Source organism: Capsicum annuum, chromosome 5, assembly GCF_002878395.1.
Source record: "Capsicum annuum cultivar UCD-10X-F1 chromosome 5, UCD10Xv1.1, whole genome shotgun sequence".
Classification (NCBI taxonomy): domain Eukaryota; kingdom Viridiplantae; phylum Streptophyta; class Magnoliopsida; order Solanales; family Solanaceae; genus Capsicum; species Capsicum annuum.
This window is the reverse complement of record NC_061115.1, coordinates 107,269,412-107,292,546: the sequence shown is the minus strand read 5'-3', so window position 1 is coordinate 107,292,546 and position 23,135 is coordinate 107,269,412. Positions and strand designations below refer to the sequence as shown.

Below are 23,135 nucleotides of genomic sequence, written 5' to 3'. Positions count from 1 at the left end.
CACATTTAAACAAAAACTTAAAGAGAAATGATGAAATCGGACAATAGAAATTGAAGCATGCCAAATTGAAATTGACTTACTTCATGAAAAGCTTGGTGATGCAAAAATTAAATTGAACAATTTTAAGAAATCCCCAAGCCATAGTTTTATAGGATCAAACACCTTTAAAAGGAATCCAAGTTCCCTTTCAAGGTCGTTTCAATAAGCCAAGAACTCATTTTTCTCTCAAGGACCCGTCTGCTTTTTTTGTGGATAGAGAGGGCACAAATCCTACAGCTGTAGGCATAAGCCTAAAAGTGTGTAGGTTTGGAAGCCCAAAGAAAGAACATCTAACCCATAAGGACCTAAGACCACTTGGGTACCTAAAAAAAATTAATTTTCTTATTTTACCAGAACACGTCCGCAAGAGCTATAAAAATAGAATGTGGGTCAGTGACAGCGGATGTTCCAAACACATGACAAGAAAGAAGGAGAACTTCTCCTCCCTAAAGAAACTAGATGGGGGATCAATATGTTTTGGTGACAAAGCTAGAGGTAACAACATTGAATTTGGCTTAGTGAGACTCAGCTCATCATGTGAATTCACTAAAGTATGCCATATAGATGGTCCCAAACACAATCTCCTCAGCATTAATCAACTATGTGACGTTGGATTTGGAGTCCTCTTCAAAGTTAAAAATTGTTCTATCAAACATGACAAAAGAGATATCTCTATTATCGGTGAACACTTTGATAACATTTATGTCTTAAATAGTCCTAATTTTGCTACCTTAACCTGTCTCACTGTGCAAACCAATGATACTTGGTTGTGTACAGGAAGCTCAGGTATGCTAGTATTTATATAATTTCAAAGTTATCTAGACTTGAATTGGTTAAAGGTCTGCCAAAACTCAAGTTTGAAAAGGATCACATCTGTGATGCCTGCCACTTGGGTAAACAGACTCGAACATCTTTCAAAGTTAAAGATATTTTCTCTATTACCAAACCTCTTCAAACAATCTACATAAATCTATTTTGTCCCACTAAGACCGCAAACATTGGTGGAAAGAGATATTTTTTTCATAGTTGATGATTACTCACTATTTACTTGGGTAACGTTTCTTGCACATAAACATGAGTCTTTCACAAACTTTGATATTTTTTTGTAAAAAATTACAAAGAGAAGCTGGACACCTCATCACTTATGTTCATAGTGATCATGGAGGAGAATCTTAAAATAAGGCTTTTGAGAATTATTGTGCTCAAAATAGATACTCTTAGAACTTCTCTTCACCGTGGTCTCCTCAACAAAATGGTGTAGTGGAGCAAAAGAATTGGTCCTTTCAATAAATTGCAAGGACAATATTGTTATAACATAATCTCATAGATCACTTTTGGGTAGATCCATTATTCCCAATCACGTATCCAAATTACCAATCACGTATCCAAATTACCAAAAGCACTCTACAGCCACAAACAAGCTCCAAAAGCTTGTTATGAGAGATTGAGTACTTTTTTTACTAAATAATAATTTTCAAAATGGTAAAATTGACACAAGTCTGCTCATTCAAAAGCTTGATCTAAATCTTCTCATTGTGCAAATTTACATTAATGATATCATTTTGGTAGCTCTAACATCTCTATGTACGAGAACTTTGCTAATTTTATGAAAGGACAAATCAAATAAACTCCTAAAGAAACCTTCATCAGTCAAGATAAATACATGAAAGAACATAACAAAAAGTTTGGTATGGAAAAGGAAAGGCCTATATTCCATCCACAAAAATTTAGTCAAACTTGTCTGGAAAAGACATTGATGAAAAGATGTATCGAGGGATGATCGGAATTCTACTTTACTTGACTGCAAGTTAGACAACATTATATTAAGTATGTGTAAATGTGCCATACTTTAGTCGACTCCTAAGGAGTCTCATCTGACTGCTGTCAAATAAGTCATTCGATATGTAATAGGAACTCAAGACTCTAGTCTATGGTATCCATGCTCCTCACATACTTGGTTTATTTTATGGATATTGGTTTTGGCTATGGTTGGGGGCATGTCCCAACCAAATATTATTTTTCTTTTGGTTAAAGGCTTTTGTTACTACTATAGGTTTGAATAGGCTGGATCGATATTGGTGTCAACCTTAGTACTGATATTGGTATTAGGGTTGATACTGTTGGACTGAATTCATGATTATGCCATTATTTTATGTTATCTTATGGAGAGGAACTTTGTTTTTACATTAGTTTGGTTATGGTTGTTGGTTTGTAAAGGATGGTTGGACTTGTTTGGGTTGGTCGCAGTTATAGACCTATTCCAGAGTCTTGGGTTATTCTTACATTCTATCTTGTTATACATTCAGAATCCATCCGGCATAGGGTACATATTAAGATGGTTGGGTTGGGTACCGGGGTGGTCACTGGTCCTAGTTTGATTTCGGATGCCCATTACTATATGGCCCTGGGTTGGGTCGTGTCAGTGGCATTCCCTTGTGCTAAAATTTTCTAAATTTTGTCCAAGCCTTCTCCGCCAATTTAGATTTAAGTTCATCGCTTTGTGGTTGCTTTTCCAATTCAAAATCATCTTGTGTATCATCTCATCTTTGAGTTTAACATTTTATAAGGATTCCTATATCATCAAACAACCGAATTAGAACTTAAACACAATAGAATCCGACAAGATCAACTAGCACAATCACATAGCTTAAGCTAAGAACAGAAGCTTTCTTGTCTAAACTTTAATTATGCGTCTAACTGCATACTTAGTTTAAACACACTTTAAATTTTTCAAACAAGTTCTTTAACACTATGTTTATCAATTATGTGAATATAAACTCATTATGCACATGAGAATTCCATAAAACTAGGATACTTAAGGCTAAACAACAACACTCAGGTGCGTAAATCCACCTAATATCAACCAATTCCCCTGTCGAATTCATGGTTTTGATGAACTGGGTGTTTTGATCGTATCTTGACTCTTTTTTCATTTTATTTATAAATGATATCTTGGTTTACTCCAAGAGTGAGGTCGACCATAAAAATCATTTATGGATTGTACTTTAGAGGTTGAGAGATGAGAAGTTGTATGCTAAATTCTCTAAGTGCATATTTTAAATAGAGTCAGTCTCTTTCTTGGGTCATGCTATGATAAAGGATGGTATCATGATCGATTCAGTCAAGATTGCAGTAGTTTGTGATTGGGCTAGGCCTAATTTTCCTATCAAGATATTAAGTTTTACTCGTTTAGCATGCTGGTATCAATTCTTTGTTAAAGATTTTTCATCTATTTTAGTTTATTTGACCAAGTTTACTAAGAAAAAGGTTTCTTTTCAGTGGTCCGATACTTTTGAGGAGAGCTTTGAAAAGCTTAAGGATTTATTAACAACAACTCCTATATTGACTCTTCCTAATAAGGGTATATAGGCTTTATTATCTTATGTGATGCTTTTGGAGTTGGGTTATATGTTGTGTTAAAGTAGAACGATAAGGTAATTTCATATGCTTCTCATCGGTTGAAGCTTTATGAGAAGAATTACTCTATCCACGATTTAGAGTTGTGTGCAAATATTTACATTAAAGTTGTGGAGACACTATTTGGATAGAGTCTATTGCGAGATCTTCTTGAATCACTGTAGTCATTAGTACATTTTCACCGAGCGACATTTTAATATGAGGTAGTGTCATTGGCTTAAGTTGCTTAAGTATTATGATCTCAGTATTCTCTATCATCCAGGTAAGGCTAACGTGGTCACAGATGCCTTGAGCCAAAATACAACTAGTATGGATAGCTTGGCACATCTTTTAAATTAAGAAAAGCCTTTAGAGTTAGAGGTTTAGTATTTGGCTAACTGAATGGTTACATTAGATATTTAACACCTGGGTGTTGTTTGTCATTTGCAGAGGCTAGATCTTTCTTGATGGAGTAGATTTAGGCATATCAATTTAATGATGATGGTTTGAAAGTAATTTGGGATAAGGTACTGAATGTAGAGGCTAACGAAGACTCACTTGATTCTGATAGTGTTTTGAGGATTGGAGCTCAATTTTGTGTGCCGAGAATGGGTGATTATGTGAGAATGATCTTAGAGGAGGCCAATTGTTCTAGATACTTCATTGATCAGGGAGTGACCAGAAGTATCATGGTTTAAGATAACACTATTGTTGGGGTGGTATGACTAAGGATATTACTAAAGCTTATAGCCCATTGCCTATGTTGTCAGCAGATGAATGTCGAGCATTTCAGTCCTGGTGGATTGATTTAGAGATTACCCATTCTCAAGTGGAAGTAGGAACAAATCACTATACACTTCATGCCTAGGTTGCCTATTCAGATTTACTTTAGTGCTAAGAGGTTAGTCCATATCTATGTTTGCAAGATAGTTTCTATCCATGTTGTACCAATGTTTATTATCTTAAATAGAGGTTTAGTTTTACCTTCTAACTTTCGGAGGACCTTGAAGGAGGAGTTGGGTACTCAAGTCAATCTTAGAAAAACTTTTAACCTCCAGACCAATAGTTAGTTAGAGCAGATTATTAATGTTTTGGAGGATATGATCCGTGCATATGTTATGGACCTTGAAGGTCAGTGGGAGAAGTATTTAGCCTTGAAGAATTTTGTGTATAATAATATCTACCATTAAAATATTGATATGGCATTTTTTGATCCATTATATGGTAGGAATTATTGCTCTCCGATTGGTTAGTTTGACACTTTTGAGATTAGACCTCAAGGTACAAACTTGCTTCGCAAATATTTAGATAGAGTTCGAGTCATTCAGGATAAACTTTGAGCGGCTAGGAGTAGTCAAAAATGCTATACAGCCCATAGATTTTGTGACTTAAAGTTTAGCTTTTGTGATCGAGTCTTCCTTTGGATGTTTCCTATGAAGGCAAGATGAGAATTGGGAAGAGGAGAAAGCTTAACCCAAGTATAATGGGCCATTTAAGATTATTCAAACTATTGGGGATATAGCTTATGAGTTAGCATTGCCCTCAAGTTCTTCAGTCGTTCATCCTATTTTTCAGGTATCCATGTTGTGGATTTATATCCTTGGTGAGTCTCATGTCATTCATTGTGACAAATTGTAATTAGATGAGAGGTTGTCCTTTGTTCAGGAGTTAGTCTCCATTTTAGCTTGGGATATTAGATGATTACATTCTAGATATAATTTGTGGTTAAGGTTTCTTGGATACACTATTCTATATATGAGGCTACTTGAGAGTCAAGTCTAACATTCATAGCAATTTTCGATATCTTTTACTAATTTAGGTATTCCCTGGCCTTTAGTTCAAGGACGAACAAATTTCTTAGTGGTAGATATTGTAATGACTTAATTCTATAAACCTTACCCTATTATGTGTTTTGACCATTTTTCCATGATTGGTCTGTGTTATTTTGGGGGTGTGGCGATAGTTGGCATGGTTTCTAATGTGATCTGGGATAATTTATGTGAGTTAGTGATTTTTAGAGGTTGGAAAGGCCTCATAGTTAACTCGGTCAACATATGTTATTCCGTCTGTTGGATGGTAAAATGGACTATTCCACTAGATCTAAAACATCTATTTTGGCTTGTACCACCATTGGTTTTGTTTTATGGCTTTTGGATCTCATTTTTTCACTTAGTTCAGAAATTAGTGAAATTGGGTCTCAGAGTCAATTTTGGCAAGACAATCCCTTTTCAAAATATAATGTCGCCATTGTGTCTGAAACATTAAATTTGTTCTAGTAGCATATTTTATTTGCCTTTAAAGGATTCTGACCAAATCCCGAGGGGTTAATCGACAACTTTGCAACATAATAAAGTTGTTGACACAACTGAAGTCTGGTGCAGCTTCTTAGGTGACCAAAGGACCAATTAAGAGCTATCAACTTTAATGGCCCATGAACAACTTTGGCAGACACTGTGGACTCACCAACCACTGCTAAAACAGACCCTTAACCATTTCAGCAGTCGCTGCTTTACCGGTGGAGTGACCGCTTTAGTGGCCTCTCATTTTGTGGTTGGACCACTTAAGAAGTGTCACTACCCAAACCAGGTCCTGGCCATGACAGGTATCTCAAGTTCCACATAGACCAGAGGTCACCCCCTATACCTAACCGAACAAAACATACCACACCCCAAAGTAGGCTGATTTCGAACATATAACAAGATAAGAAAATATTATTTTAAAGGCATTAAAATAAGTCTACAGTCAAAACCAACCGATACTGGTATCAATGCCAATACCAATACTGAACAATACCAATGTCTATACTGATACCAACACCTCTTATGCTAACAATAGTCCAAAAAAGCCTCTATTAAAAATCAAAGAATATCCAATCGGGACTGCCCCTAACCTAGCCATAAACCAAGACCAAAAGAATAGTCATGTAAAGGAAACCATAAACATGAAATAATGTCTTCCGATGTATGGAAGCCCACCACTTAAATCTAACTCGTTAGTTGATCCCGAATCTAAGTCACTGTGCAGGAAAAGTAGATGTGCATTAACATATATAATCAAAATCCAACGCACATAAACAAATGCATATGCATTATTATATATATATATATATATATCACATGCCGAGATAGGGAACAAGGCTTAACATGATTTTCAAAATTTTAGCATGGATTATGTAGCTCAACCATTATTATAATAGAGTTCCGATAGGTTATAGGGGCCTAACTCTCACCCCTTGGTCTGGCCCCAGTGTGTGTAACCACACAAATAAGAGAAAATCTCAAATATATGCACATAGGGGACTCAAACCCTCTATAATATACCAAGGTGACTTAAGTACCCGATTACATAATGATTTACGGGGGACTCGAACCTCCCTAATCATGAAATAAAATAAGGGGATTTCAAACCTCCTGGTAACTTTGACTCCTGCATCAGCAAATGCGTTTTCCACTATCAGTCACTCTGACCTCCACTTTCCTGACTCAGCTACAAAACCCTTATTAGAGTCCAATTAAAACATTTGTCATACATTGGTTATTTAACGAAATTCCACATTAAGGCCTACAATTTTTGTATCGTCATACCAACTACACTTACAAGGTAAACACATCATGCAAAAATAATTTCCATTAACTTGGGGGAGTAAAACTCCTTTTGTTCATTAATACCCATTAGGGAGCACTGACTCCCTTTGTTTATTAAAGGAAAAAGGGTTAAATATGCTCCTAAATTTTGCAAAAAGGTCCAAATATACCCTCCGTTACAAGTTTGGTTCAAATATACCCTTTCTGTTAAAGTATAGGAGCAAATATACCTCTTTAAACATTAAGTGATTTACTGGAAATTTGCAAGTGCCTTTTTTCTTTTTTCTTTTAAAATTTTTAATGGCTGCATAAGAAAATAATTTCCACATCACAAAAAATTAATCCACCCTACTCTTTTACTGACATGATCCAAGATCTAACCCAATAACCCTTTTAATAACCGTAATACCTTAACTCATTTCACCATATCTTCTATGTACACAAAGCATCTTATTCTGTTGGTGCTGCTGGTAAATTTTCTCCACAATGCCTCAGGTAATTTTAAACCATTGCCTAAATGTATCATCTTCGACTTCCCCTTTCTTCATTTTCAGATGATATTTATTTTTTTCTTGGGGATCACTAAAGTTCTATATTATTTATTACTTTGTGCAGTTTTTATCTATCATTAAAGTTCCTGCAAAGTTAATAAAGTCGACTTAATGAGACATGTGAGGAGATTCAATTATGTCTGTCAAAATCTCATAAAATGTAGTGTTTAAGGAAAAAATGTATTTGTTTTATGTTTTTATAGGGTCAGTTTTGTAACTTTAGATGGTCCTAATATGAATATGTTCTTTTAGAATTTTGTTTTCTATTTCTGTGCTTGTAATGTGTTTGATCTTTTATTAACCCGTATTTACTATTTCTTTCATGTGCATTTAAAGGATGATTGATGAAGTTGATATTCTGTTTAATTGTGGGGTAGTTGGGTCATTTCAACTAAGCTTGTCTATATTAAAAAGTTGTTGCGCTCGTGGCATCATTTGAATCCAGAATTGATGAGTCATAAAGATATATGTGATGAGTTTACTTTAAGGTTGGGAGTTTCTCAAGTCAAACAATTGCTAGTGACTGGGCCCTCGGGTATGTATTAATTATAGATGGAGATAGTGGCATTAGGGATATTCTTAGCTTATTGTGTGATCAATTTAAAGTCATCAACTTTTTTGTTATGGAGGAGGATGTACTAACAGTTCTTACTCAATTTATCACATACCATACTAAAACTGATCTTGTAAATACTGAGTTTGGCACAGACTGTGAACATAGTGTTGGTTCTTGTATTGATTTTGATCTTTCTAAGTGTGAGGAATATGATTATGAGGGGTTGGAGGCTATTAGCAAGGAAAGGGAAAGGGTAGTACGTTATAGATTAGAACCCACCAATTATTGTGGGTGTGATTTTTAGAAGCAATCCTTGCATTCCAGAACTACATAGCCAGCATAGGTTGAGACATCATAGCATGTTATATGAAGGTAGATGAGGTGGCTTAACATGTTATATTATGGTTCCCACCATTCCCACTAGAGTCACTTGTTATATGAGGGTTACTCACAAATTGTCCTTACCAGTGGTGCGGTATTGACACCCTTCCAATTAGGGTTATAGATTGGACCCCAACTCAGCTATATTTCTTTATTTTTGGCAGTCGGTTAGATGACTACTTCACATAGTTTCAGTATAGTATCAGGACTGTCAGATACAGTCATTCAGTCTTAGTAGTAGAACTTAGATAGTTCTATAGGATTCAGGACTGTTAGATATAGTCAACTCAGAATAGTATAGAACTTAGCTAGTTCTATCAGAACCTAGACTATCAGATACAGTGTCTTAATATCAGTTATTTTAGTTATACAAATATTAGTATCTCATGTTATCAGTACTCAAACTCAGTAATCATGTTATCATGAACTCAGTTATAGTGATTATGTAGTTATGTATGTATTCTCACATTTATGTTATGCGGTCAGTTAGTATAGTTCATGCATGTGAACCCTTTTGCATTCAGCTTACCTCACATGAATACCAGTATATTCAAACGTACTGACACATTTGCGCTATGGTATTTTATACTATAGGTTCAGAAGCATGAGCTCCAGAGCATTAGTATCATTCCAGCAGTCTCAGTAGTCAAAGTTAGCAGTAAGTCCTCATCCTTTGAGGACATGACCATTACTTTATTATCTCATTAATTGATTTATTAGTTGGAATTAGTTGAGGACATATCCCATCAACTCCTTATTTAGATAGTTCAGTCAATTAGAGGCTTTCCAGACTATAGTATGTTCAGATAGTTTATTTTAATTATTTTTGGTATTTCATACCCCATCTTGATATTATGTTTTATCAGCTATCATATCTCAATTTTTAACCTTATGGCCTTTCATCCCTTATTTTTGTATTTATACAGTATATTATGCAGTATTCAGGTATAGATATCAGTCATGGGTTAGCTTGTAGTCCTTCGGGGTCATGAGCACCGTGTAGCATTTTGGGTACCAGATTTGGGGTGTTACAAATGAAGATTGGGGGTATGAGGTTTCTCATGGAGAAGCTAGACACACTTTTAATTTAGAGCACAAACAATGCACTTGCAGGATTTGGGATTTATCAGGTATTCCTTTCCCACATACCATCAAAGAATTAATGCACAAAAAGGTGATTCCAGAAACTAAAATTCATTGGTGGTATACCAAGAAGGCTTATATGTTGACCTACAAATACAAAATATAGCCCATAAGGGATGAGATGTTCTTGAAGCTTTAGGCTTCTTATGCAATGTTGCCTCCTGATGTTGTGAAACAAGTTGGCAAACCTAAATCAAAAAGGGATAGAGAACCTAATAAGGTAAGAAAAAGGAAGGGTGAATGGTCACAGTCTAGAAAAGGCACTCAAATGAAATATAGTAATTGTGGTGAACCAAATCACAATGCAAAAGGTTGTTACAAGGTGAACTACAAATACTTATTTATAAGATATTTTTAATTCTTATATGATTAACAACATAATTATTGACAAGATTTTTATAGGAAAAGTAGGTTGAAAATGCACCAAGGAAAGGAAAAAGGCCAATGATGGAAAGTAATTCACAGTAAAGAATAATAGGAGGGGAAGATGATCTTTAAAAAATACAAGTGGCAACATAAGATTTTTAACCATATGGTCCCAATATTGGAAATGAAGAAGATCTGCCCCTAAGACCAATGGTATATTCTAAATCTGAATCTTGGGTTGAGATGTTGATAACAAGAGTTGTTCCAACAGGTTCAAGAAAAATTAGTTTTACTGGAGATCACACTAGTGTTTCAGTGCCAACTAATCTACCGTATTCTCCAGTCAAGACAACCTGAAAGCGAAACTAAGCAGTCTCTTCTGGAAAATTGCAAATGGAAGCCAAAAAAAGAACCAAAATGGGGGTTAAAGGCAAATGAGTACTTGCAGTTGATGGTATTTTTCTATGATGTAGTTGAATTTTTATGTTTATTTTTTACTTAATTTTTTGGTGGTTAATTATAGTTGGTTGACAAACAATATGGTTGGAAGTAATTTTTTTGGTTGAATGGTATTGATGACACTATCTTATGGTTAGTTGAATGAATGAATAGATGGTATTGCTGCTATTTTGTGCTGTTTTATCCATTTTTTTTGCAATTTTTTTTTTATTGTTTTGGCATATTTTTTTTTTGTCTTTTTTTATCCAGATATTTTGCTATTTTTTGCACTATTTTGGATGTGTATATGAAGGTTTTTTTATTATGGGAGGTTTAAGATTACGCATTCGATGAGGTTTTAAAATCTTTTAATGTCTATTGGGGTTTTGCCTAATTGTTCTATAATGGTGATTGGGGCCTCAAATGGGATGTTGTATATTGGTTGGAGAAAGGTGAAGAAAAGTGAAAGTATGGAACTTGGGGAACCTATTGGGTTTTTGAATGAGATGATAATTGTTTATTATTGCCTATAGTTACCTAGCTCTTTATTTTTCTTTTTTCACAATCAATATTTTCTTAGTGAGGTGTTATTTGGAGGTAATTAGGAGTGATTTGTATTGGGATATTCTAATTTGAACAATGAATCGTGAATTTTTCCACCTATTTTGCTGCTAAACCACATCTATCACAGATAGCCTAACAGATAGATTATGTTCTCTATTTAGCAGTTAAGTATGTACTAATTTCTTGTTAACTCTATTTATCTTACAACTTCTTCCTTATTTCAAGTTATTATAAGTCCATGATCTTTAAAACATTATTTTATGGTTGTGAACTTTTGTTATTGCCTGTTGTTTGTTTTCTTATTTCATTCTTGGTTGCAGTTCCCTACTACTTTTGTTTTCTTCTTAACCTTTGGAAAGTTTTCTTTTTTTTGAGTGAGTTGGTTTGAAGTTATGTGTAATTGCTAATCATGCTCAATAACAGTCTTTTCAGCAATGCCATTCTATTGTGTTATGTATACATAAGTGATTTAATGTAAAATGCCAAGTGTAGATACTAATGCTTGAAATTCAAAGCTAAAAAATTCGCTGTGATTATTCGTTCCTAGATATTTTACTAAAATGGATAAAACATTCTAACTTTGAAGCATATATCTTTTAATATTTGACTATGATGTTAAAATTTCATAAGTTATTTAAAGTTAGATGATAATATAACATTTTGTCTGTAAGGTTGAACAATATATGAGCAAACAGAAATCTAAGTCTATTGTTGTTGGGAAGAGTAATCTTTAACCGTCGCTGTCTTTTTTTTGGTTTAGATATGTACTTTAGATAAAAATCCTTTGGGACCAATAGGAAAACAAGCCTTTTAACGCTTGCCTTTGTATCATGTTCCAATGGTTGTGTCGGGGTCAGTTCCAATTCGCCTGAACCTTTACTATCCCATGAAGGTTTAGGTAGATGGACAATATAAGCTAACACTTTTTGTTTCATCTATGTTTTGAGACTTGGTTTTTGTTGTTCTTGTTGCACTTATCTAGTGTCCATGCTCAGCTTGTACATATGTCGACTAACATGCTATCTACCACCATCTCAAGTATCAAGTAACCCTATCTACCTAGTGGTTTATGCCTCTGTTGAGATTTAAACATGAGACCTTATGGTTCTCAACCCGCTTCATTGACCACATCATAACTTGTTTTAGATGATGCATTATTTAATATTGAAATAGACTAGGCACGAGTAGAGTAGATTAACACATAATTTGTGTTCTAAAATTACTTTTGTTGTTTGTTCAGCTTGCTGGAAGAAATAGATTACATTCTTGAAGACATTCAGAACCTAGCTATACCAATTCACAACTATACAAGCAAATCGACACATCATAAAGGAGTTTAATACTGTTGGCTAATCCGGCAAGGTATTGTGCGCTTCCTTCTCAATTACATTGGTGTCTTATCTCCTACGCCAATATTTTCAATTGAGTTCCTCAACATCATAGATCAAAAAATCATGATTGTCGGTTACCATGATCCTGCAATATCTTCTTTGGATTTGATAATTCTAGCTCATACTTAACAAACAACGGTTGGAGTTGTCAATGATGGTAAAATACTAATAGGGAAAATCTCATCTTCCACTCTTGCATACTACAATGAAGATATTGCAGCAGCAATCATGACTCTTTCATCCAGTGATCTTATGGCGTACATCGACTGTGGTGGTCCTCTAGAGGACTTGATTGGTTGGGTGAAAATGAGGTTGCATGAGAAAAACTTGGCCTAATGATGGAACTGATGGATGAAGAATTTCCAGCATCGTCTTCATCATCTTCATCTTTGAGATGTTCTTCTTATGATGAGTTGAGGTTGAGTAGAAATGTGTCAAGATAATCTTCAGTAAGACGGTCAGAGGCCATAACTTAATATCCATGGAGTTTATTGGTGGTTGTGCTAATTAAAGCACTTGCACATCATGCGAGTTCCATGTGGGTCATCGATGAGGATCACAATTTAGTTGGAGTCATAACATTTAAAGGAATCCAGAAAGTTTTTTAGAGTATTGCAAATGCAAGGTTGAAAACCTGAAATGGAGAATTCGTCAACTCAATAATAAGACCAACTTGTATCCATCGATATATATATAAGTAGACTAATATATTTTAGACTATAAGTTATACATTTTATATGCTTATTTGAGCAAAAGACCATTTTGATGGTGATTGATGTAACCTGAGTCGCTCAAACTCTCCAAAAACGTTGTTGCACCCGTGTTAGATCCTTCAAAAATACACTTATTTTGGGGGATGTGATGTGCACCCGTAGATATTTTTAAATAATCCAAACCACTTAGGATGTAATTTGTGTTTAGATTTTTTAGAACTCATTCTTTGTCTTATTTCCTCCATGAGGTCGGGGTAATGTTTGTGTACACTCTGCCCTCCCCCAGGTATCCCACTTTAAGAGAAATACGAATACTTGTAATCAGCTCCTCTATACAAAATTATGTTACTTTCAGATCTCCAGATAACCAGACCTCTTGTTTTTTCTGTGAATATTAAATAAGCCCAAGGCAATGATAAGAATTGTGGCAAAGGAATCTGCCTATTAAAAATAACTTACGACTACAATGAAAAAGCAATATGGTTGAACACCAAACAATCATGATTCTTGATAAGGGAACTCATGCCAAAGATAACATATCAGAGATATCTATAGGAAAATTAAATTCATATACTCAGAAATAGTGATAGAAAAAGTACAACACAAACAACCATAGGTATACAAGGATCAATAAACCACCTGCATAAAGTTTAAGTCTTTATAATTGATATTTGATATAATAGTCAAAATGGCTTAATTTCACCAAATTCTTACAAGTACAAAACCTCAAAGTAGAGAGTATGTCTTAAGGAAGCAATTATGAGAGCATTCTTTTATTATCTAGGTCCTCTTGTGCAACTTAACTCACTTTCTTACATTAGCTGTTTAATTGAATATGCAGGAGAGAGAGTTGTATGTACTCTATAGATGTTCTCAGCTCAGCAAAGTAATCATTGAACTAAATCACGTGTAATGACATAATTTTTACAAATTCAACTGGGATTTCTTTTAGCCTCAAACAATGAGATAAAAAGAGACTCTCAAGGATAGGAAAATTATCCTCTATATCATGCCAATAAGTTGCTTTGCGTACGCAGAAGTTAAGTAAAATGGGTTAGGGTATTACGGTGATTAAAATGGGACTTGGGTCGGGTCAGGTATAAAAGATTAGGGTGAATTTAATTTTTTGTGATGTGGCAATAACTTTCTTATGTGGCCATTAAAAGTTTAAAAAAATAGAAAAAAGGACTTGCGAATTTCCAGAAAATCACTAGACATTTAAAGGGGTATATTTTCTCTTAAACTTTAACAAGAAGGGCATATTTTGACCAAACCTATAACGGAGGGTATATTTGGACCTTTTTGCAAAGTTTAGGGGTATATTTGACCATTTTTCCTTTATTAAATTATACCATTGTATTTCAAATACTTCTTTATGTCGTGCAATAGTTCAAGACGAGTTCAATTTTACAAATTCCCATTATTCTCATAACTAAAACAATTTCACATTAACGGGTTGGGGTTATAACCCCTTCTAAAGACACAAGTTTGGGAAAATCACAATTCTCTAGTTCATTCACCATAGCCATGCACCCACGAGTTCAAAACCATATCAAAAGAAGGAAAATCACATATATAAACCATGAGAAACATTGTTCAATTCATAATATTCAACACCCCCAACCTTTATTTCAACATCGAAACAATAATCTTATGAACAATACTTTAAATCTCATGCTTTTGCAAAATTAATAATGTTTGAAGAGTAACATGCCTTAAACACCAAGAAATACGGAGAGAAATCACACTTGGAAGCCCCAATTGATTAACTTGATGAAAACCCTAAGTGTTCTTGACCTTGAATATTGGGGAGTGTTCTGAAAGGTTTTTTGTTGAGTTAATGATACCTAATGATTTCCTAATGATGTTAGAAGATGTGGGTTTTAAGTTGATCAAGAGGGGAAATGTCCAGAATGCCCTCAACTTAAAAGCTGGAAAAAGCCGCCATTGGTTACGAGTCAACCCCTTGACTCGTACCCACACATTACGACTCATGACAATGAGCCATAACTAAGATAGTGAATAATACCCCCACACATTGCCCACCTTATGAATCAACCAACCCACTCGTAATGAGATCTTATGAATTGTAAGGTCTAGTCATGAGAAACATAGAACCCTAAATGAATTAACATTGGACATACTTTGATTTCTGCCTACAACTCGTAACATATCCTCACAGCTCATAGTGAACCACTTGTACTCAGAGTAGAACCTTGCCACTAAGTTTCTGAGTTGGTTACACAAGGGTCCTACGACCCGTAACCACATCTAATGACTCATCACCACAAGTTATGACCAAAGCAGTGAGCCTAAATTTTAAGATTTTTCAAGGGACAAAATTTGAGGTGTTTCAATTCTCCCCCACTTGGATCATTCATCCTCAAATGATGGACAATGCATATATTAGCACGAATTAACTCCTCATCTATTAGATGCTAAGGAAATCATTATTCCATTAACAATGTTAGAAACAAAGACATTAAGAGAGCACTACCTTACGCATGATTATCCAAAGAAGAAAATAAGAATAGATACTTTCACTTCACGTCCTCTTTGGCTTCACAAGTAGCCTCTTCAACCTTGTGGTTCCTTCATAGAACCTTTATCGAAGCGATGTCCTTCATCCACAATAGATGAACTTGATCTTCCAAGATCTCAAGAAAAACTTTCTCATATGATAAGGAATCTGAAATACCAATATCATTGATAGACACAATCAGCGATGGATCACCCACACACTTTCTCAACATTAACACATGGAATATCGAAGGAATGGAACTTAAACTAGTAGGCAAATCCAACTAATACAGAATGTTCCAAACCCTTTGCAAAGACAACTATGTGCCAAAATACCAGAGACTGAGCTTTCCCTTTTTCCAAACCTCATTACTCTCTTCATGGTAGATACCTTACAGAACATCCAATCGCTAACCTCAAACTCCAACTCCCAATGCCTCACATCTGCATATGACTTTTATCAACTTTGCGTTGCTTTAACCTATCCCAAATCCATTCACCTTCTCCATCACTTGGTGAAATAAATCCTGGTAAAATATGTCCACCTTACCAACCTCAAATAACCCAATAGGAGACTTACACCACCTACCATACATTGCCTTAAACGAAGCCATCCCAATACTAGAGTGGTACATGTTATTATATGCAAACTCTATTAGAGGCAAATGATCAACCCAACTACCACCATAGTCAATCACATAAGCCAAAAGCACATCTTCCAATGTCTGAGTAATCCTTTCTACTTGCCCATCCGATTGCGGGTAGAAAGTAGTATTAAGGCTCTCCTTAGTTCCTAAGCCTTTCTAAAATGAATGCCAAAAATATGATGATAAATGAGTACCACAATTGACATAAAGGAAACAGGTGCCCCATGCAACTTCACAATCTCTTGGAGGAACAACTTCACATAATCCTCTGCCGAATAATTAGTCCTCACTTGCAAGAAGTGAGATGACTTAGTCATTTTATCAATGATCACCTAAATTGAATCAAACTAACTTTGAGACCGAGCAATACTGGTAATGAAAGCCATATTAGTTACCTCTTATTTCCACACTGGCAGTTCAATCTCTTAACTCAACCCATAGGGCCTTTAGTGCTCAACCTTCATTTGTTGACACACCATGAATTTAGCTACAAAACTGGCCACATCTTTCTTCATATTATTCCACCAATAGTTCTTCATAAGATCATGAAACATCTTTATTGAACCGGGATAAATGAAATAACGAGTCTCATGAGCCTCAGCCAAGATCCTCTCTTTTAACCCATCTATATCAGGAACACATAATCTGCCTTGGTACCTCAAGATACCAGCGCTACCAATCTAAAACGCTACAACCCTTTGTTGACCCATACCTCTCTTAATCTTTATTAAGATAAGATCCATTACCTATGTCTCCTTTATCTCTGCAATAAGAGATGATATCCCCACCTCTTACACAAACACATCACGATCCTTAGAGTCCAAAGGATAAACTCCAAGGTTAGCTAAATGGTGAATATCCTTTACCAACTACCACTTATCCTCATCTACATGATCTAAACTCACAATGGATAACTATCTAAGAGCATCAACAACCACATTAGCTTTAAGTCCGTGATAGTGGAGACTCATGCCGTAGTCTTTCAGCAACTTAAGCCATCTCGTTTGCCTGAGATTCAGCTCTTTTTTGGCGAACACATAATGTAGGATCCTATGATAAAAAAAGATATCCACTTGAACACTATATAAATAGTGACTCAAGATCGTAAATGAGAATCGAACATCTAACAACTCTAAGTCATGAGTTGGGTAATTCTTCTCATGAACTTTTAATTATCTAGAAGCATTGGCCAGCACTCTACCATGTTACATCAATACACAACCAAGTATCACACGGGATGCATCACAATAGACAATAAAATCATCAGTTCTATCAGGCAGAGACAAAACTAAAGCTAATGTCAACTTATATTCCAACTTCTCAAAACTGCCCTTACAAGAATTAGACCACAAAAACATCACCTTCTTTTGGGTCAACTTAGTCAATGGGGCAGCTATTATTGAGAAACTCTCAACAAAACTTCTATAATAATAGGCTAAACCCATGAAAATTCATATATCGATTGGAGCCATAGGCCTAGGACACTTCTTAACCACTATAACTTTTTGTGGATCCATAATGATACCTTCACTAGAACTGGCATGACCCACAAAAGCAATGGCCTTCAACCAAAACTCACACTTCAAAAACATAGAATACAAATATTGGTGTTTCAAGGTTTGTAACATAATACAGAGATGATCGGCATAATCCACCTCACTCTTGGAATACACTATGATATTATCAATAAAAACAATAATTAACAAATTTAAAAAATGAGAAAAGACCCTATTAATCAAGACCATGAATGTTGTTGGGGCATTAGTCAAACAAAAAGACATGATTAAGAATTCATAGAGACCATGTTAGGCTCGAAAGGGAGTCTTAGGGATATCCATCTCCTTAATCTTTAATTGATGGTACCCAAATCGAAGATCAATCTTAGAGAAAGACTTAGCACCCTAAAGTTGGTCAAACAAATCATTAATCTAACCTAGATGATACTTATTCTTCATTATTACATTACTCAACTGACGGTAGTCAATTCACATTCGAAGGAAACTATCCTTCTTATGCACAAACAAAATAGAGTACTCTATGGAGACACGCTAAGATGGATATCAGGAAGATAATCAGGAAAAACCTCAAGAAATTTATTAAACATAGGAATGGATTGTAATTAAGGACCTCTAAGTTAGAATCCTTAAACCGGACCAAATGATAGAGACATCCCTTGGAAATCAACTTTCGAGCACTAAGATATGATATGAACCTTTCATTATGCACTAGAGAACCCCCTTCCTATTCAATGGCTAGCTTATTAGGGAATTTAAACATGACTTTATAAGTTCAATAATCTAAGGGGTCATAGTAAGACTGCAACCAATGCATCCCTAATATGATATCAAAATAAACCATGTATAACTCTATCAGATCTACAAGAGTTTCTCTACCACAAATAGATATTAACGACCCTTATTGACTCTTCTAGCAACCACAAAGTTACCCACTGAGGTAGAAATAAAAAAAATAGTTAGGGATAAACTCAAAACTGAAACCAAATTACATAGCCAAAAATGGGGTCGCATAAGATAGACTAGTCCCTGTATCATGCAATTAATACACATCATGAGAAAAGAATTGTAACATACCAGTGACGACATTAGAGGATGCCTTAGACCTGGAGGGTAGAAAGAGCATACAAGTGATTTTGGACATTGCCAGTACTAGAAGCAAAAGCAGCACCCTTTGGTGCAGAAGCTAATGAAGTGGCAACTTGAATCTTATTATCCCCTGTAGCAGCCTTAAAAGGACAATCCCTCTGCAAGTGACTAACCTAATCATATTTAAAATACTTGTTCCTTTCTTATTCACAAAACCCATGGTGCACCTACCTGCAAAATCTAAAAGAAGGATACGATGGAGCAGACTGATCCCCACCAGCCTAAGATTGGGCACCCTATGCCCTAAACCCACTATGATGCTAAGAATGACGATCACCCAACAACTTTAGATTAGGAGCACTAGCCGCAGAGTAGGAATTAGAACTCTCCCACTTCATTTCATATTACTTTTTACTATTTCTACCACTCTATTGTTGACCTCTACCCTGATTAGAAAATATAAACTTCTTATTTTATCTTTCCTCTATCTCATATGTTTCTTATTCTCTTTCTTAACAAACTGTATATACACAACCAATCTGAAGATATCCATATTCTTGTTCAACAAGGAAGCCTTACTCTCTAGAATCAAGTCACGACACAATCTAGAAGAAAATTTTCTCATTCTAGACTTCATGCTAGACACTAACTCAGGAGCATAATGGATGAACTGATGGAATTTCAAGGCATACTCCTTGACCATCATCCTATATTGCTTTAAATTAATAAACTCTTCTTATTTTGCCTCCCTCAACTCCTGAGGAAAGAAGCAGTGCCAAAAAGAACTTGAAAAATCATCCCACAGTATGGATTCAATATCATTTCTCGTAGACTATTCTTATTCCTCATAGCATTGGTATGCTACATCCTTTAATTGATAGGCACCAAATTCTATGCCATCCAGAATAGCAGCATTTATAATGTAAAAAATCTTTTCCATCTTATTAACGAAACCTTGAGGATCCTCTTTAACCATAACACAAGAGAATTAGGAGGGCCCAAACTCATAAACCGCTAACCTTTGTGCCCTCAAAGGATGGAGTAATAATGAGTGGTGAATTTACCATTTATATGAACTAAACATTCATGAACCTTACCATGATTTAAATGTTTTAATTTGTATGTGTGATTTGCACTAATTTCCATATTTTCCAGGCATATAGGTCATGAGCTAAAAACGAACAAAAAGGAAAGAAAAAGTGCAACTAGAATACTTGATGCAGCAACAACTACCAGTTATTATGATCGAAGTCTAAGGGACGTAATTGCGGTTAGTCAATACAGGTTAATTAATCGTAATTACGAGTGTTGACCGCAATCATCATACCATGATCACAGACAAGCATCTGCGATCGTGGCCTATCAGGTTTAATGAATAAGGGCAATTCGGTCAAAAGATATAGATGATTCCAATTCCTATATATAAGGCATAATTCTTTTTCCCTTAAGGAATTAGATAAGAGAGAAGGACTAAAACATTAAAAAATTGGCAAAATCCTATAATTTGGGGAAAACTATTTATAGTTAAAATTTCAAGTTGAAATTGGTGAAATTGAAGTGCAAAGTGAAGATTTTATTTATTCTCCATTGTTGTGGATGCAATGAATGACTTTTTTGTATATTTCTTCTCTTTTATTTCATGAGTTGCTAAATTCTCTTTTCTTAGGATTATGTTGAATTAAGGTACAATTAGGTTTAGGGAATGATGTGTTTGTGTAAATTTTAGTTGTTGGTTATGGATTCCATTATTGCTTGGTTGACATTTTTTGGTATTTGTGGGTGAAAACCTCAAATACCCAAGATGGTTTTATTAGTTGAAAACCCTAAATTTTTGAAAGCTGTAATCATCTTGGAAAGAGGGATGAAAGTGAACCTTTGGGAACCCATAGCATCCTTGATGAAGGGATATGGGGGTCATAACAATAGTGAACAATCATGAATATAGCTTAATTTCTTTTTCCATCATAGAAATAAGGGTAGATGGAGAGCAGGCTATGTCGTGGACATTTTCTTTGAAATAGGGATGTCCAAATTGAGAATATAGGTAGCTTGTGTCGATACACTCGTTAGGTACTCAAAAGGTCAAGGAGTGATATTCTTGAGTCCATATGGACAAACTAGTACCAAGGACTTTTAACCTACCCAACCATGTTATCAACAACTAGGATTTATACCAAACCATTATGACCCCATGTACACCTTGCCCTTAGGTAGACATAATCCCAAGATTCCTCCTAAATTAGAATTTGAAAATAGTGTATCACGTAACTTGATATTGGTAACATCCTATTCCAAACCAATCCCCCACTTTTATTTATTTATTTATTTATGTATTTTACATTGTGTATACTTTTAATATATTTTTAGTAATTTTGACACCCATAGAACTTGAAATCTAAATCTCGCTCCTCATGTAATAAACCTCAATAAAAGTTGAGCTATTGATAATGAACGTCCTCTACCAGTTTAGATAGTATAGGTGAGCATTATCAAAATGGTGCCATTGTCGGGGAGTGAAATCTAGATTTTACTAGTGTGGTGTTAAAAGTTACTTTGGGTATACCCATGGTGATTTGTATTTAATTTCCTTGTTTTTTTTTATTTTTGATTTGGTAATCATTTTTTCCTGAATAGTCATGAGTCAACATGGCTTGGATTATCTAGGCACCGACGAGCATGAAAGTGCAATCTGTATCCCCCTACCAAGGGAAATAGAGTAATTTATATCACTAGCATGATGCTTCAATTACTCTATTTGAAGGACCTTTTTGGGGGCCAAGCACATGAGGGCCCGAATTTGAACTTGAAGAACATTGTAGAAGTTTGTGCCCCCTTTAATATTGTACATATATCGCAAGAGTTCATTCATTTTTGCCTTTTCCCATTCTTTTTAATGGGAAAGGCGGTGCTATGGCTAAGATCTTTGCCCGCTGATTCCATCACCACATGGATAAGCGTTACAAAGGCTTTCTTACATCAATACTTCCTACCTTCAAAGATGATACAATTATGGGATAAAATTATTAGTTTTTGCCAATTTCACGAAGAACCATGGTATAAAGCTTGGGGAAGATTCAAGGAGATGCTCTTGAAATGTCCTTACCATGAGGTTCTAGAGAAGATGCTTTTCCATATCTTATATAGGGCATTAGACAAATTCAAAAAAGTTATAGTAGAAAATGCATCTGGTGAATCACTCACTAAATCATCATATGGGGGATGCATCAAAGGTGTTGGATTAAGTAAAAAGTTTGCCCTGGGACATGAAGGATGTTGAGGTGGCCGTAGGGGCTCCCTCCTCATCCTTTGTGTGTAAATATGTAAAAAGTCAAGAGGAGTAAGAAAATGCAAACATGATCAAGATATTATCACACCTTGATCTCCTAGCGAAACATATATTGGGAGCCCCAATTGAAAGCATAAATGTGATAAACGCTATAGAGGCTAAGCCATGTGAAAATGCAGCGAAAGAGATAGTTGATTAAAAATTATGTATGTCACCTACATATACAAAGGGTTTCCAGCTTGCCTCTAAAGGGAAAGGCGGGAATCAAGGTAAGAACCATGAGTGTTTAAGCATGATACAATACAATAAGTAAGGGTGCATCAATGAAGATATTTTGTCTTGGATCTTAATTTGTGTTTAGGGGACCAAAAAATGGTGCAAGAAATGCAAAGTTATTTCTCCGTGCTCCACCAAATGGTTATGTCCCATTCAACCACCATTCAATAGCTAGAGGCATGGTTGAATCAAATATTGTTATATCTAATAAGGAGAAAAGAAAAAGAAATGCTATGTGTGATGGTGATAAATACAGTAGGAAATCAAGATGGACAAGTTCTTGAAAATTGTATGGAGCTTGAGAAGTCTAATGGGAAAGAGGAAGATGACAAAACAAAGGCAAAAAAAGGTCAAATAATGACGAGCCAAAACCAAGTGGGATTGTGTTTGAAAAGCCAAAGGTAAATGAGTGCCACATTGTCTTTGCTTCATCAGGAAATATCCCTTTCTTTTTCTCTAAAGTGTTCTCACAAAAAGGACCAAATGAAAAGTTCAACAAGATCTTTGTAAATTTAGTGCCCTATCCACCAATATTCCCCTAATTGAGGCTTGGCAAGATGTGTTGGCGTATGCTTAATTTGTGAAGGATTTGATATCTAAGAAGTAGCTTTTTGGTAATGGAAAAATACAGATAACACACCATTGTAATACTATCATGTCAAGCACATGGGTAAAAAGGAA

The 23,135-nt window shown here is 35.2% G+C and overlaps 1 pseudogene; it reads left to right on the top strand.

Moving 5' to 3' along the window:
* The first annotated feature begins 9,801 nt into the window (after window positions 1–9,801).
* Window positions 9,802–13,072, top strand: LOC107871900 (annotated as a pseudogene).
* Window positions 13,073–23,135: the final 10,063 nt, after the last annotated feature.